Raw genomic sequence first — 14,887 nt, forward strand, 5'->3', positions numbered from 1 at the left:
CTTTCATGGCTAGTAGAGATGTCATCTTCTAAAAAGATTGAACGCATATAATTATAATCAAATGGAGACTCAACTTTATGCCAAAATCCAAGTGCTTGACTTGACTCAAAATGCATCACCTAAACATTTATTCCTTAGATCTCATAAGCTTAAATTTCTCAATTAGGATAGCTTAAAACTCTCAATTAGGATACATCAATTTTGCTTACCTTAATGTGCATTCTAGGACAAGTGTAGAAATTTGTTGAACCATGTTATTCAATCGCAATCATCTACCTCTTCTATTCTAACCAAGTATATACAGAAAAATACTTTTAACAACCATCTACATGTGGATAACTTTCCTTTAATAAGATACATTTTTTAGTAAAGAGTTAATAATATTGGATGAAGGCAATTAATGTTTGTAATATGTAGTGTGGAAGAACTAATCCCATTATTTGATTGGTTATAAACATGTTTTATTGGGAAACTATCTACATCTAAAGTTTGGCATGTCATTTTCTTATTTATCGGTAGATAGTCTATATTGCTCTTTGTGAGTTCACATGATATTAGCACATGTTGCATCCACATACCCATATATTTGTCATTGCACCCTACAACAAATAGCCAAGAAAGGATGGAAACAATCCCTTTCTTTGAAGTTACTTTGTCTTAGGGTAAGGGGGTTGATAACAGTTGTAGCCCCTTGAAGAGACACATTTTTAAAGAACCGGTAAGGCTTCTATTGCTCCAAACCTAAGATGCACAAAGTCAAGGAGGTTTTGCACTTATACTCTACATGTGCTTATAATCATGGATCTCAATGAGAATGGTAGCTACTTGGTTCTTAATCAAGCAAATGGTGTGATGATGATTCATGTTCTAGTTGTACTTAATAAGCAACTATTGTGATGGGAATACCATCATTCAAACAAGTCTATCCATGATATGCCCATCTAGATGCATTCTTGATACATTTGAATTATAGAAATGTCTTGTTTTTATTATATTTTGCACCTCAAGAAGGTCTTTTAACAACCTTCACGTATACAAGAAAATGAGAAGCATGTGTTATTAGTCCAAATACCTCCACTCACACATTGCGCATATGCCTTAGTAGATGTCTGTTAAATCTTTATTATGCCAATGGAATTGTTCTCCATTAGTCCCCCCTCTCTCTATCACACGCACACATATTTATATACACACTCTATGTGTTTGTGCACACCCTAGACAAAGTTTATACACACACTTTGTGTGTGTGTCAGCACACACACTATACATAATTTATACACACACTTGTGTCTATGCCTATGCACACAATGCACACAATCAATGTGTGTCTTTGTACATGCTACACATAGTCCAGGGGGATTGGGGTTGGGTATGCACACATGCATGTGTTTTTTGTCTTGCAAGTCAATTATGCACAATTAGGTCATGTAAATGCTATCACACACATGCACATGTGTGCATGCCTATGGGGATATAGTCACACATTCATGAAGATGCTTGCTTACCATGTCCATTGAGGTTGTAAGAATGATAGGTGCAAGTCTTTGTTATTAACTATACTTTAAGTAAATAGGAGGTGGGGGGCACGTGCGATGTGGGAGCTGCCATCTCCCCACAAAAAAGAGGTTGGGAACGTAGGGGGCAAAGCCATATGTCACCCCATTGCACCCCTAGCATGCCTGCGCCAGTTTTTTTTAGGTCAAAATTTTTTTACAAGTCACTGTGTGACTTTTTTTAAAACACCCCCCCCCCCAACCCCCGCTACACCAATGCAATGAAAATCGTACATAACTTTGTTTTTAATGTCAAGAAAATGTATATATAATATATGAAACTAAATAATATATATAATATGTGTTAATAAAACGTTATATATATAACATAACTAATAATTTTTAATATATAATTTTATTCTTTAGATATATGATTAAAAACATATATTACTTAGTTTTTTAATAATCTTATGTTACATAAAAATATAATATTAAAAACTTTTTATATGTATAAACATTTTATTTGTATGATAAATAATATGTTTATATATATACGATTAATAAGTTTTTAATAATATTATATTATACAAAAATATAAGATTTAAAAGCATATGTAAGTATGTATGTATGTATGTAGCTCACCAATTCATAAAATTTAGAGGAGACAGTGTTGAGAGAGAGAGAGAGAGAGAGAGAGAGAGGTTGGAGCCAACAATACAGAGCGAAGAGCTCTTGTCTTTTTTTCTATTCATCGCTTACAACTAAAACAAGTACTTACAACCTAAGGTCACAACTGGACCATTCACACCAAAAGACAGCTAAACTAAACACCGACTTATTCAATGCCAGCATGTGTATAGCTAGACCTGCTAAATGTCGAGTACAGTCATACCAAAGATAGGAAAGTCAAGCTTGAAGTCTAACACTACCCCTCAAGCTCAAGCCAGCATATGTACACCAAGCAGTTGTCTGAAAACACTAAACTTATCTTTACCCAAAGACTTGGTAAAGATATCTGCAACCTGCTCATTAGTCTTCACATGCATGAGATCAACTCTCCCTGCAAGAGCCATCTCTCTGATGAAGTGGTAGTGTACCTCAATGTGTCTAGTCCTGGCATGGTATACCGGATTCATAGCCAGGAGTACACTACTAAGATTGTCACATAGCAAAGTCACTGGAGTATCCTCCTGTATGTCCAAATCAGTCATAAGCTTGAGTAGCCATGCAATCTCACATGCTGCCAATGCATCACCCCTGTACTCAGCCTCAATACTCAACGAAGCAATTGTAGGTTGCTTCTTGCTGCTCCATCTGATCATTCCACTTCCCAAGCCAAAAGCATAGCCACTTGTAGATCTACAGTCATATGAGCATCTTGTCCAATCTGCATACATGTATCCAACCAATTTCAAGGGCTTATCGCTCACATAGAACAGCCCATAATCTACCGTGGATTTAACATATCTCATAATATGCCTAACAGCATCCAAATGTGGCTTTCTGGGCTTTTTCATGAACTGGCTTATGAGTCCTTCAGCATAGCTCAAGTCAGGCCTAGTGATGATCAAGTAAATTAGACTTTCGACCATCTGCCTATATATAGTCACATCCTCAATTTCAGCTCCAATGCTCATGTCTAGCCTGACATTTTGCTCAAGAGGTGTATCCAATGGTTTGCATTCAGCCATGCCATGCTTCTTTAGCATTTCCATGGAATAGTGCTTCTGCATCATCCATAAACCATTTTCAGCTTTGACCACCTCAATTCCCAAGAAATACTTCAAATCACCTAAGTCTTTCATGTCAAATTCTAATTTTAGCATTTCCATAACATGATGTTTGCCCAAGTCATCATCCCTAGTAATTATCAAATCATCAACATATATGACCAGCACTACCAAGCCTTTTTTGGTCTTTTTCATAAATAGACTGTGATTAGCCCTCCCAACAATAAATCCCAAACTCTGCAAAGTAACTACTACTGATCCTTGCATGCTAGGGTCTCAGAGCCTGCTTCAGCCCATACAATGCTTTTTTTAGCTTGCACACGTAATGTTAAAAATCAGGGTGAACATACCCTTCAGGCTGATACATGTAGACATCCTCTGCCAAGTCACCGTTAAGAAAAGCATTCTTAACGTCCATCTGCTGCAATTTCCATCCTTTAGCAGTAGCCAATGCAATCACTGTGCATATGGTTGCCATCTTGGCAACATGTCTGAATGTTTCCTCATAATCAAGTCCGTATCATTGAGCATGCCCCTTAGCAACCAGCCTGGTTTTGTACCTTTCAACATTGCCATCCGACTTGCATTTAATCTTGTAGACCCATTTGCAACCAATGGTCTTCTTTCCTTCTGGCAATGGTACAAGATCCCAAGTACTATTTTCAACCAAGGCATCTATCTCCTCATCCATAGATGTGTACCAATTTTTATCCATCATTGCTTCAGCAAATGTAGCAGGCTCTTTGACCTCTATCACCTTTGTCATATAAGAAAAATGCTTTGCAGAGTAACCATTGTAAGTCAACCTATCCATAGGGTACCTGACTCTGTGCAATCGTCTAAGCTGTGGTGCACTACTCAAATCCCCTCTCTCATGAGGCAGAATGTACCTATTCTGCCTAGTACCAGGAGTATACACCATAGAAATACCAAGCTCACTATCTAGACTGTCAGCTGAGTCATAGCCTGAAGTCATCTTACCAAGTGTCATCCCACTAGATGCATCCTCAATGACTTTTTCTTTTCCTTTGCTGTCCACACCACACCATATCTCCCCCTCACTGACATAGTGGTGTCAGTGTGACCAATGAGCTAGAGCTCCTCAATCTCCCTGTCCATGGAGATACCGTCATACCACTAGGGCCTGTCATTGCAATACTCTACTGCGAATCAATTGTAGAGACATGTATAGAAGGCATATCTGACGGCACTGTAGCCGACGATGCATACCAAGATGCCATCTCATCAAAGATAACGTCTCTGCTCACAAGTGTCTCCCGAATAGAGGGATCATAGCATTTATATGCCTTCTTCTCCTGCGAATAACCAATAAAGACACACTTATGAGCTTTCGGTTCCAACTTCTTCCTCTTCTCATCAGGGATATGCACATAAGCAAGACAACCAAATACTTTCATGTGATTGACATTTGGCTTGTAGCCATACAGTTTCTCAAATGGTGTCATCTCATGAATACCTACAGTGAGAGTCTTGTTCAAGATATACATGGCTATCATAACAGCCCCAGCCCAATAATAGAGTGGCATACTCTTCTCATTCATCATTGCCCGAGCAGCTTCCATCAACACCCTGTTCTTACGTTCAGCCACTCTATTTTGTTGTGGAGTATAGCTACAGGTAAGCTGCATGCGTATGCTATTTTCATTCAAAAAACTATCAAAAGCGTTTGACACATACTCATCATCATTGTCTGATCTCAACCAAGAGATATAGCAATCAAACTCTTTCTCTACCTGCTTCTTAAACTGCCGAAAAATAGCCAGCACTTCATCTTTTGCCTTCAATATATATACCCAAGTATAGCGACTGTAATCATTAATAAATGTCACATAGTACTTGGAGCCTCCCATAGATGCATTATGGGATGGCCCCTAGACATCAAAACGTACTAATTGCAATGGACGTGTGCTCTACCTTACATGCTTAACAAATGGCAACCTAGACTATTTACCAAACTAGCAAGCACTGCAGACATGACCAATGTTAGAATATGCAAACTTGGTTAAACCTGTAACAAGATGTTTTTTCTACATCATTTGCAGCCTCTACAAGTTAACATGCCCCACTCTCTTATGCCAAATTTCCAAATCTCTAACAGTGCCATAACTATGGGCAAACATAGCTGAATTTAGCTCTGGCAAAGTGGCATCAAGAGTAAACATCCTACCATTCCTATGACCACAAGCAATCAACTTGCATCCATTTCCAATTTCTTCAATAAAGCACCCATGCTTATTGAACCTAACCTGCAAGTTCTGCTCGGTCATTTGGCCCACAGACAATAAGTTCTTCGTAATTGATGGGACATAAAGTACATCATGTAAGTGCTTCTTCTTGCCATCATGAATCACAAGAGACACATTGCCTTTATGCTCAATGCTATGTTGTGTGTCATCACATGTGCATACATAGCCATTTCTCTTAGCCACCATGTCAGTGAACCAATCACCGTGAGGGATCATGTGATTCGATGCCCCTGAATCAATGTACCATACTGCATCGTCAGTGGATTTTTTAGCAGCCCTGTCTTTCACATACTGCATGGCAAACAATGTATCTCCTGAAGCATCATTTGCACCTGACTGGATGAAGCAAAGTGTCCATGCTGTTGGCCCTTCTGATGATTGCCCTACTTCTTCCAACAATCCTTTGCAATATGACCATACTTTCCACAGCAATGATAATCCTAATCCTTATTCGGATTGTCAGGTGGGCGCTGCTATTGCCAAGAGCCTCTACCATGAGAGCTAGATCCCCCCTGCCTCTGAAGTTTCCATCTCCTCTTGCATTTGATCCCTGTTGGTTTTTATTGCCATAGGATGCATTTTGTTGGCCTCCTCTGCCAAAACCATAGCCTCTACCATAGCTGCCACAGCCACGTTGATTGGAATAAAAGGCTACATCCTTGCTTTTTGTACTGCTAAAGCATATACCCAAGCCAAGTTTAACCTCCTCATGGATAGGCAGTGCAACCAGCTCATTGAAATCCGGCATTTCAGCTCGCACAAACACAGAAGTATCAAATTACTTATACTCTGGACCCAAGCCATTCAAAGTCACACCAACCATGTCTTAATCTTCAACCTAAGTACCAACAGATGCCAAATGATCCACAATGGTCTTGATCTATGTCACGTAGTCTTGTATGGACTTGCCCTTTCTCTCCATGTTGTTAAATTTATGCTTTAATTGTATCTTCCTGGCACTTGTAGTGGTGCTATAGTACCTGATCAAATTGTCCCATGCATCCTTAGGAGAGTTGCAATTCATTATCTGCATTATCATGGCATCTGATACACATAGGGACAGCAAGTGCAAAACCCTTCGTGCTCTCTCCGTCCATGCTCGATGAGCTCCTAGTTGGTCTTGTGTCGAATGCGGCTGTCACCTATAGGTAGCTTGGGCTCAACCTCAGGTCCAGTCACTAGCTCCCAGTAGCCTTTCCCAATCAAGAAGCTCTCCATGCGGAACTTCCATATGGCATAATTGTTGCTGTCGAGCTTTTCCCCCACAATCTGGGTAATATTGTCTGTCCTCTCAGCATTTGCCATAGTGTAAATCTTGCATGGCTACCTGCAAACCAAATCTTTTTGACAGTTCAGTTTCAGTCTGCAATTGTTTATGACAGTTTTCAGCACACCCTTTCCTCAAACAAGCAGTGTTTCAATCCAAAAAAAATGGTACATTCACCTCCTGTCAGTTGGCAATCACTTAGATATTGGAGCATGCATACATAGACTGCATTCACTGCATAACTAGCATGTAATCAAGTAAATTGTTCATGTACAGACAAGCAGCCTCTTCCTACAGGTTGTAGCTAGCTCAAGCACAGTCAAAACAAGATGTATCTCAGCCCAAAAACTCCTCACAGTGTCATATACATATGCCATCACCACTCGAGATCAATACATGATCATTTCATCATCCAAAACGGTCCTGTCTTCAAGAGCTAATGTCATACAATGCATTTGTTGTTTATAAGTAGCCAAAGCCATGTCAATACATTTATTTCCAACTTCAACCTTCAGTAATCAATAGCTTCCAATACCCTTCTTAATCCACCAGGCATTAAGCAGACATATGCCAGGTTATACAAAATGACAGAGCCTTCTAATGTCATGTAATGCTTCCAATGCTTGCTGTCCATAGTAAATGACAGTTTTTAGCTTGTGAAAACTTTCCAAATCTAAGTATTTTAACAAAAAATTTCAGCTCAAGGCACAAGAACAAGTGCATATGTCCTTCTTGCATGTATCTATGCTCCAAGGATGCCAAAGTACATGTCAGAGAGCTTCAGTGTGTCGAGCACGACTGAGTACATGCTGTCCAGTCAATGTACAATAGTTCAGACCTCATTCTAACTCTGCAAAACTGTTCATACAACCCAATGATGAGCTCAACATAAAGCATTTGCTGATTGGATGCCTTCAATACCTTCCAAAGGTGTGTGCACAAGCAGTAGAGCACTCCAATAAGCTCTTAATCTCTGATTTGTAGGTAGGAAAGGAGGCTGCCTCAGTAAGCAAAATCACGCTGTTCAGGTCAGCATCTTCTTCTTCTTCTTCTTGATGATAATGATGGTCATGAGCAGCACTATAGTGCTCAAATAGGCCTTGGAAAGCCCCCCAACAAGCTTTGATCAACTATTGCATAAATGGAAGCCATACAAGTTTGGTACATACCTTCATAGGAGCTCAATAGCAACCAGCTCCTTCAAGAGACATACCTTATCTTCAAGCTTTAGGGTCTACTCCACCAATGCCATCCTACAAAGAGCCCATTCATGGCTGTGATACCATGTTGAGAGAGAGAGAGAGGTTGGAGCCAACAGTACTACAGAGCCAAGAGCTCCCGTCTTTTTTTCTATTCATCACTCATAACTAAAACAAGTACTTACAACCTAAGGTCACAACTAGACCATTCACACCAAAAGATAGCTAAGCTAAACACTGACTTATTCAATGTCAACATGTGTACAGCTGGACATGCTAAATGTCGGGTATAGTCATAACAAAGATAGGAAAGTCGAGCTTGAAGTCTAACAGATAGTTCATGGCTAAGAGTGCTTAACACCACTTCACAAGTAGATATGTTGAAGGGCATAGTTGTCATTGGCATTGGTGAACTAGAGAATCATGCTACTTTTGTTGGAGGGAGGTGATACCCTACTCTAGGTATGTAGGTAACCTTAAAGGCCTAGGCTCAACTTCTAGCAAGCTTCCACCTGGAGCAGTCCCCTAGAAATTCCTCCCCTTGAAACTCTATTCTCTACCTTGATTTCCCACTCTCTTCTTGCTTTCCCAATCATGAATTGAACTTAACCTTTTTGGCCCTCTTTGAGCCTACACCACTTGTTGTCTCAAACATGCTCTCTCTCTCTCTCTCTCTCTCTCTCTCTCTCTCTCTCTCTCTCTCTCTCTCTCTCTCTCTCTCTCTCTCTCTCTCTCTCTCTCTCTCTCTATATACATATGTAAATTTACCATATATCCATCACTTGCAAGAAGGAGCTACCAAAATCAGTTTTGGTATAAGATAATTAAAATTGCCTAAACATTTTCAAGGAATTAGGGTTTTAGGGTTTTTTGGTTTTACAACCTCCCCCCTCTCTGCATGGTACCAAATGTGAAATGTGTTAACCAATAGTAACAATGGTGCTTCAAAGTTTGTTGTGAAGCACCAAACACATGTAGCAAGAGCTGCGGTGCAAAGTGGTGGGAGGAAACTAGACACAAGCACCTAGTAGCAACTATAATAAAGAAGTTTGTGTATCTCAACTAATGTGTGGTTTAACTACTAACTTTGTTGGAGCTATATGGCATTCACAAAGTGTAGTCCTTTTTTAGAATTAATTTTAAAAAGTCTAAGTACTATGTTGTTCACTATGACATGCTCTAGAGATTGGCTCCTATCAATAGTTGAAAAGATATATGCTAACCACTATGCATGTGGGTGAATCATATGTGTATGGGAAGATTGGCCTATGATAAGAAGGGTTTGCTTCTCAAGCAACAATCTCCCCTAGTAAACATTTAAGCAACTAAATGTGTGTGCGCATGCGCATGTGTATACCTATGTGTGTGCATGTGCATTTGTGCATGCATGTGTGTGCATACGCACACACACACACACTCATGTGCACTTGACACTCAAAGTTAGGGAAATTTGAGAGCTCATCAAATACCTGATTAAAAGTTTCAGCGTGCATGTAAGATTTGAAGTTTGAAGTAGTTATGTACAATCTAATTTTACTCTCTCACTAAAGCCACTTTATGAAGGATGGATTTGTAACTAGAGCTTGTTGTACTTTCATAGCCCACCCCTTTTGGGCTTTCCCATGTAAATGAGAATTGTTAAGAAAGCAAGTGCTATAATAGTATTAAGGTGATTTTTCCTCTCAAGTTTCTACACTTACTCTTTCTACTATGTAAGTAAATATGGGAAGTTAAGCTTATTAACATCCTCATAAGTGACTCTTACACCATTTAGCTTGTGATCTAAGCTTGTTGTTAAAAACATGTGCAAGTTGATCATCATGACCAAGGCATAACTTTGTTACAACCTATATTTAAGTTAGCTTCACTTTGTTATAAAAGCAGTTAAAATGCAAATGAAATTGAATGGCGAAGTTTGCACTAAACCAAAAGAAATAGAAAAAGGTAGTGATAAAAGCTTAAAAGTCAAGCATAAGAGCATGTGTGGCTTATTGAGTAGCCATTTTTTATTGCCATCCATTGTCTTCCTTGCAAATGTTTTTAAAAAAAAAGAATGATTCTTGATATCCATTATTTGCTTCTTTTTAAATCAATCCTTCATCCTACCCATGTTGATGCTTATAACATGGCATTGAAATCATCGAAGGATGATCACTTCAAATGATTGAATTGGAGATGATGTTCACAATTCACGATGTTTAAAGTATACCTTAACCTTGTCTTCAAGCATATCATAATATGTGACTTATTATTTAACCTCCAAACTCTAAAACAATGGGTTAACTTTTGTATAAACTACACGTGTCATGTTTTCTTTCGGCGTAGGGCTTCATAGCTCATTAATTAATTTACTTGCTTTTATAACAGTTCATGAATTTATGCATATGCTGACTAACAGTTCTTGTTAACTTTTATACTTCTAGAAAAATCAAAGCCTTTCTTGTAGCATGTGAATTTTTTTTAAATGCAAGTTCAATGAGAAAGAGTGTACCACCTCAAAGGGTACAATTGAAAACCAAAGGACCTTACCTTGTGTTGTTGGGTCTAAGTGTTACATGAAAATTTGGTCCAATATGTTTTTTACAATTACCCTCTTTATGTAGTAAATACTCATGTCTAATAATGCCACTACTTTTTTGCATACGTCAATATTTAAGGGGTGTGTGTGTGTGACCTCAATAAAATTTGAACCATGTATAGTAATTGAGAAAATAAGAATAAGAATAAGAATAAATTTTCATAAAGAATAAAAGTTAAGACTGATGTGTTTGAGTTACACACTTTTTGTTAAACATAAATTCAAATAGAAAATAGGTGCTAAAGATGACTAAATCAAATCACAATTATGAAATCTTCTGAAAATAGATACAACTAACCTTACAAAAATATAAATACTTACATTATCATGAGATTGATACATTTCAATCCCTAGGAGATAGTTTTTGTATGCTTTAATATAAATTGGCTGGCCTAGCCAACATTGTCGACCAAGCCAACTAACCATGCTTTGCACAATTGGCATCATTCTAAAGCTTATGAGCAAAAGCATGGTTGCTTCCCTTTGCTCGTAGAAAAATAAAATAATGGTATAGTTACTCAATTGTAGAGCAAATATATGTATGTATATGTGTGTGCTCGCACATGTGTACATATGCATGTGTGTATGTGTATGTGTGTGACGTGGTCATATAAAGCACATATGTTCATTATTATCTTGTAAATAACAACTACGTGTGTGTGTGTGTGTGTGTGTGTGTGTGTGTGTGTGTGTGTGTGTGTGTGTGTGTGTGTGTGTGTGTGTGTGTGTGTGTGTGTGTGTGTGTGTGTGTGTGTGTGTGTGTGTGTGTGTGTGTGTGTGTGTGTGTGTGTGTGTGTGTGTGTGTGTGTGTGTGTGTGTGTGTGTGTGTGTGTGTGTGTGTGTGTGTGTGTGTGTGTGTGTGTGTGTGTGTGTGTGTGTGTGTGTGTGTGTGTGTGTGTGTGTGTGTGTGTGTGTGTGTGTGTGTGTGTGTGTGTGTGTGTGTGTGTGTGTGTGTGTGTGTGTGTGTGTGTGTGTGTGTGTGTGTGTGTGTGTGTGTGTGTGTGTGTGTGTGTGTGTGTGTGTGTGTGTGTGTGTGTGTGTGTGTGTGTGTGTGTGTGTGTGTGTGTGTGTGTGTGTGTGTGTGTGTGTGTGTGTGTGTGTGTGTGTGTGTGTGTGTGTGTGTGTGTGTGTGTGTGTGTGTGTGTGTGTGTGTGTGTGTGTGTGTGTGTGTGTTACATGGTCATAGAAAGCACATATATTCGCAATTATCTTGTATTTAATAATGACACTCATTGAATCTCCAAAGAGTTTGTTTTGTGAGATTATCAATGATAGCATGGCTCCTTTGGTAGCACATGTATGGGTGGCATAGCTTCAGCCAAAGTACCAACATTAAACTCTACCCTCCACAATATATGGAAGTCTTACTGCAATTTTACTCCTTGCTAGTACACATGACAACAATGAAATGCACAAAAAATATTCAAGTTAAAAGAAAACATATTGCATTACATGTCATACACATCATAGAGAGGCCACATTGTGATACCAATCTAATATTTAGAATGAATATCAAATAAAACAAAAATGATGAAGAAGCTACTACAGGAGTGAGAAATAATGTGTAGAGCAGTTATGCATACTTTGTGCTTCAACAACACAATAAGATTTGCATAAATGTGTTTTTAGAGGTAAATGGAAGGATTGAACCAATCCATAGGTGAGATAATCCTTGGTCCCATGAAAGCTTCATAGATGGAAAACATGTAGCATAAATATCCATACTTAGCTAATGAAGTACAACTAAGCAACACAAGTCTTGACACTCTTATTGTCACCAAAGAGGAGGAATCGTGCTTGAGTATGAGTGTGACACAATATGCTCACAGATAGGGAGAGTCACATAATATTTGTTATGAGCCATGGTGCTCTCACTTTGGTTGGTACTTGGCAAAATATTGTCGAAATGCATAAAGCTCATTATTTAGAAACTTTTCCAAATGAATAAATCAAAGCAAGCCTCTCTTTTGAAACCCTACCAAAAACATAATGAAAATTGATTTAAATATTCTCAAAATAATTTCATAATTTCTCGATATCAATAGGTCACCATGGCATCTCAATACTTCTTCAGCACCCATTACACAATTTTTTGTTCTTTTAGTCAATTTCTATATATAGACAACAGATAACTTAATTTCTTTTTCTTGTTTAACCTCTTTGTATGCCTTTTACTCCTCTCACATCCCTTACATAATCTTATCATAGTAAATTGTGATCATACGTTGAACCTACCTACTGTATGTGTATATATTTACATTCCACTTATGCTCAAATGTCTTGATGAAATGTAACCCTCATGTAACCCATATTGAATAACTTTTTTTTCTAATGGAATGGATTTTAGTGTCTCTGAGAGTACACACACACACACACACACACACACACACACACTCTCTCTCTCTCTCTCTCTCTCATTCATTCATAAGGAAATGCCGGAGCTACGAAACAAAAGGGAGTATGATGCGGCAATTGTGGCTATCGGTGGCGCTGAAGAGCTGTGTGCTGCTGAGTGATGACCGTGGTGTAGATCAAATTGCTGAGATCCTCAAGACCCTCGCTCAGCCACCCTTAAAGATTTTGTGTGAAGTCCTATCCTTTCCTAGAACTCCACTTTGGTCACTTCATCTGCAGTGTGCCCCATCCCACCACTATAAAACGGAAGGATTGTTACAAGGATTTGGCCATGATGGTATGATTAAGATCATGGCCATAACAAAGCACTACATTATTACACACACTTCATTTTGCCAAATGGATCAAGGCAATTATGCCAACATGTTTTGGGAGGTTCAAGCAATCTAGCCACACCCAAAGTGTTCCAACGCTTCCTAGTATTGAAGCAGAAGCTTGATGATGTTTGTTGGGTTGCAACCCCTTGATAGTTGATGCGTCATGGTTGCATCTCACCTTGTACACATTGTGGCACAATGCACCCCTCTAAGTGGCCTAGGGCACCAATTTGTGATGCTACCCTCCCTAAAGACCTTCTCCTCCTCCTTGCCTAGAGTTGTTGCACTAGAGTAGTTTGCTCGAACTAAAGGGAGAGATGTATGAATAATAAAGCTTCTCTTTAAACTTCAATACAAACCTCTTCTCAATGCCTTTCACCAACTTGGTTTGGAATCACGCTATAGCTTGTAGTACAAAGAGAGTTGCATGTGTAAGAGCGAGGAGAATCACACGGAGAAGGGGGGGGGGTGTTTCCAATTTTTTGGAAAACCCAATCCCCTCACCCCCTCTTTCCTATTGAGAAAGGCTTCAAGGCCCACCTCCAACTTTCCAAATTTGGAAAAAATTAATGTATTTTAATTTTTTTTCAAAAACTTCCTATGTGTCCTCAATTTGCTTTTGGAAATGGGAAACTCTTTAGAAAACCATCTCCTATCAAAAATTCGTGTGTGAATAGCTCACACGATAATAGGGAAGGAGAGGAAAGAGCTTTTCCAAAACTCTAGTCCATGCCTCCTTGCTCAACTTGGTGGCCCCAAACAACACGATAAAGATATCAAAGCATGCAAGTGGAATGCACTTATCCACTACCTACAATACCTTCAAGTCCGTTGAACTTTTGTTGAATAAATTCATTTTCTTTTTTTGAAAGAGAAATGATGAAGTTGGTTGTTAAGAGGAGAGAGTGAATGAGAGTGGCCTCTAAAAATAGTCGGATAGACCATACCATTCTTAAAATTTTTAAGTTTTTTTCAAGTTACATTTTAGAATAATTGCAAGGTCACTACATGGGCTTGGTAGCGAGATTCTATGATTGTAGGATTGCTATTGAATTCAATAGATTTGTCAATTATAATATATATCATACTAAATATTGTATTGATAAAACCGTATTTTTTTTCCAAGAAGTCCCTAGGAGATCATTTTTCTAGGCCTCAATAGGGTAAGAGACCCAATAGATTGTTCGCAAAATTTTGCACCTTCAATCTCTGCCAAAAAAAGCTTGGCTATGTCTAGCTTAGACATAAGGCTTTTTACTCAATTGAAATAGGCCTACAAATAGAATTTCAGATGCAAATACACAAGGAATTGTGGTGCCATGCCACGAAAAAAGAAGTGTTGCACTCGAGGACTAAAAGAGGAGCAGTGTGGAGAGGAAAATGGCACAATCTCAACCATTGAGAGGCTTCGCAATCGAATCATAGTGGTTCATTCTTGCAAAATATTGCACCTCTATTGGGGGGTTGATTGGGTTCCTTTTGGGGGCCATCGCTTTACTGGCCCCCATACCCTAGGTGAAGCATTCAATTGTTATATGCATCCGTAGCTTTTCTAGGCCTCTATAGGTGAAGGGTCAAACTGTTATCTACATCCATAATAAAACACATGGTTAAAACCATT

Source organism: Lygodium microphyllum, chromosome 17, assembly GCF_053477565.2.
Source record: "Lygodium microphyllum isolate KBCC chromosome 17, Lygodium_microphyllum_v1.1.10, whole genome shotgun sequence".
NCBI lineage: Eukaryota > Viridiplantae > Streptophyta > Polypodiopsida > Schizaeales > Lygodiaceae > Lygodium > Lygodium microphyllum.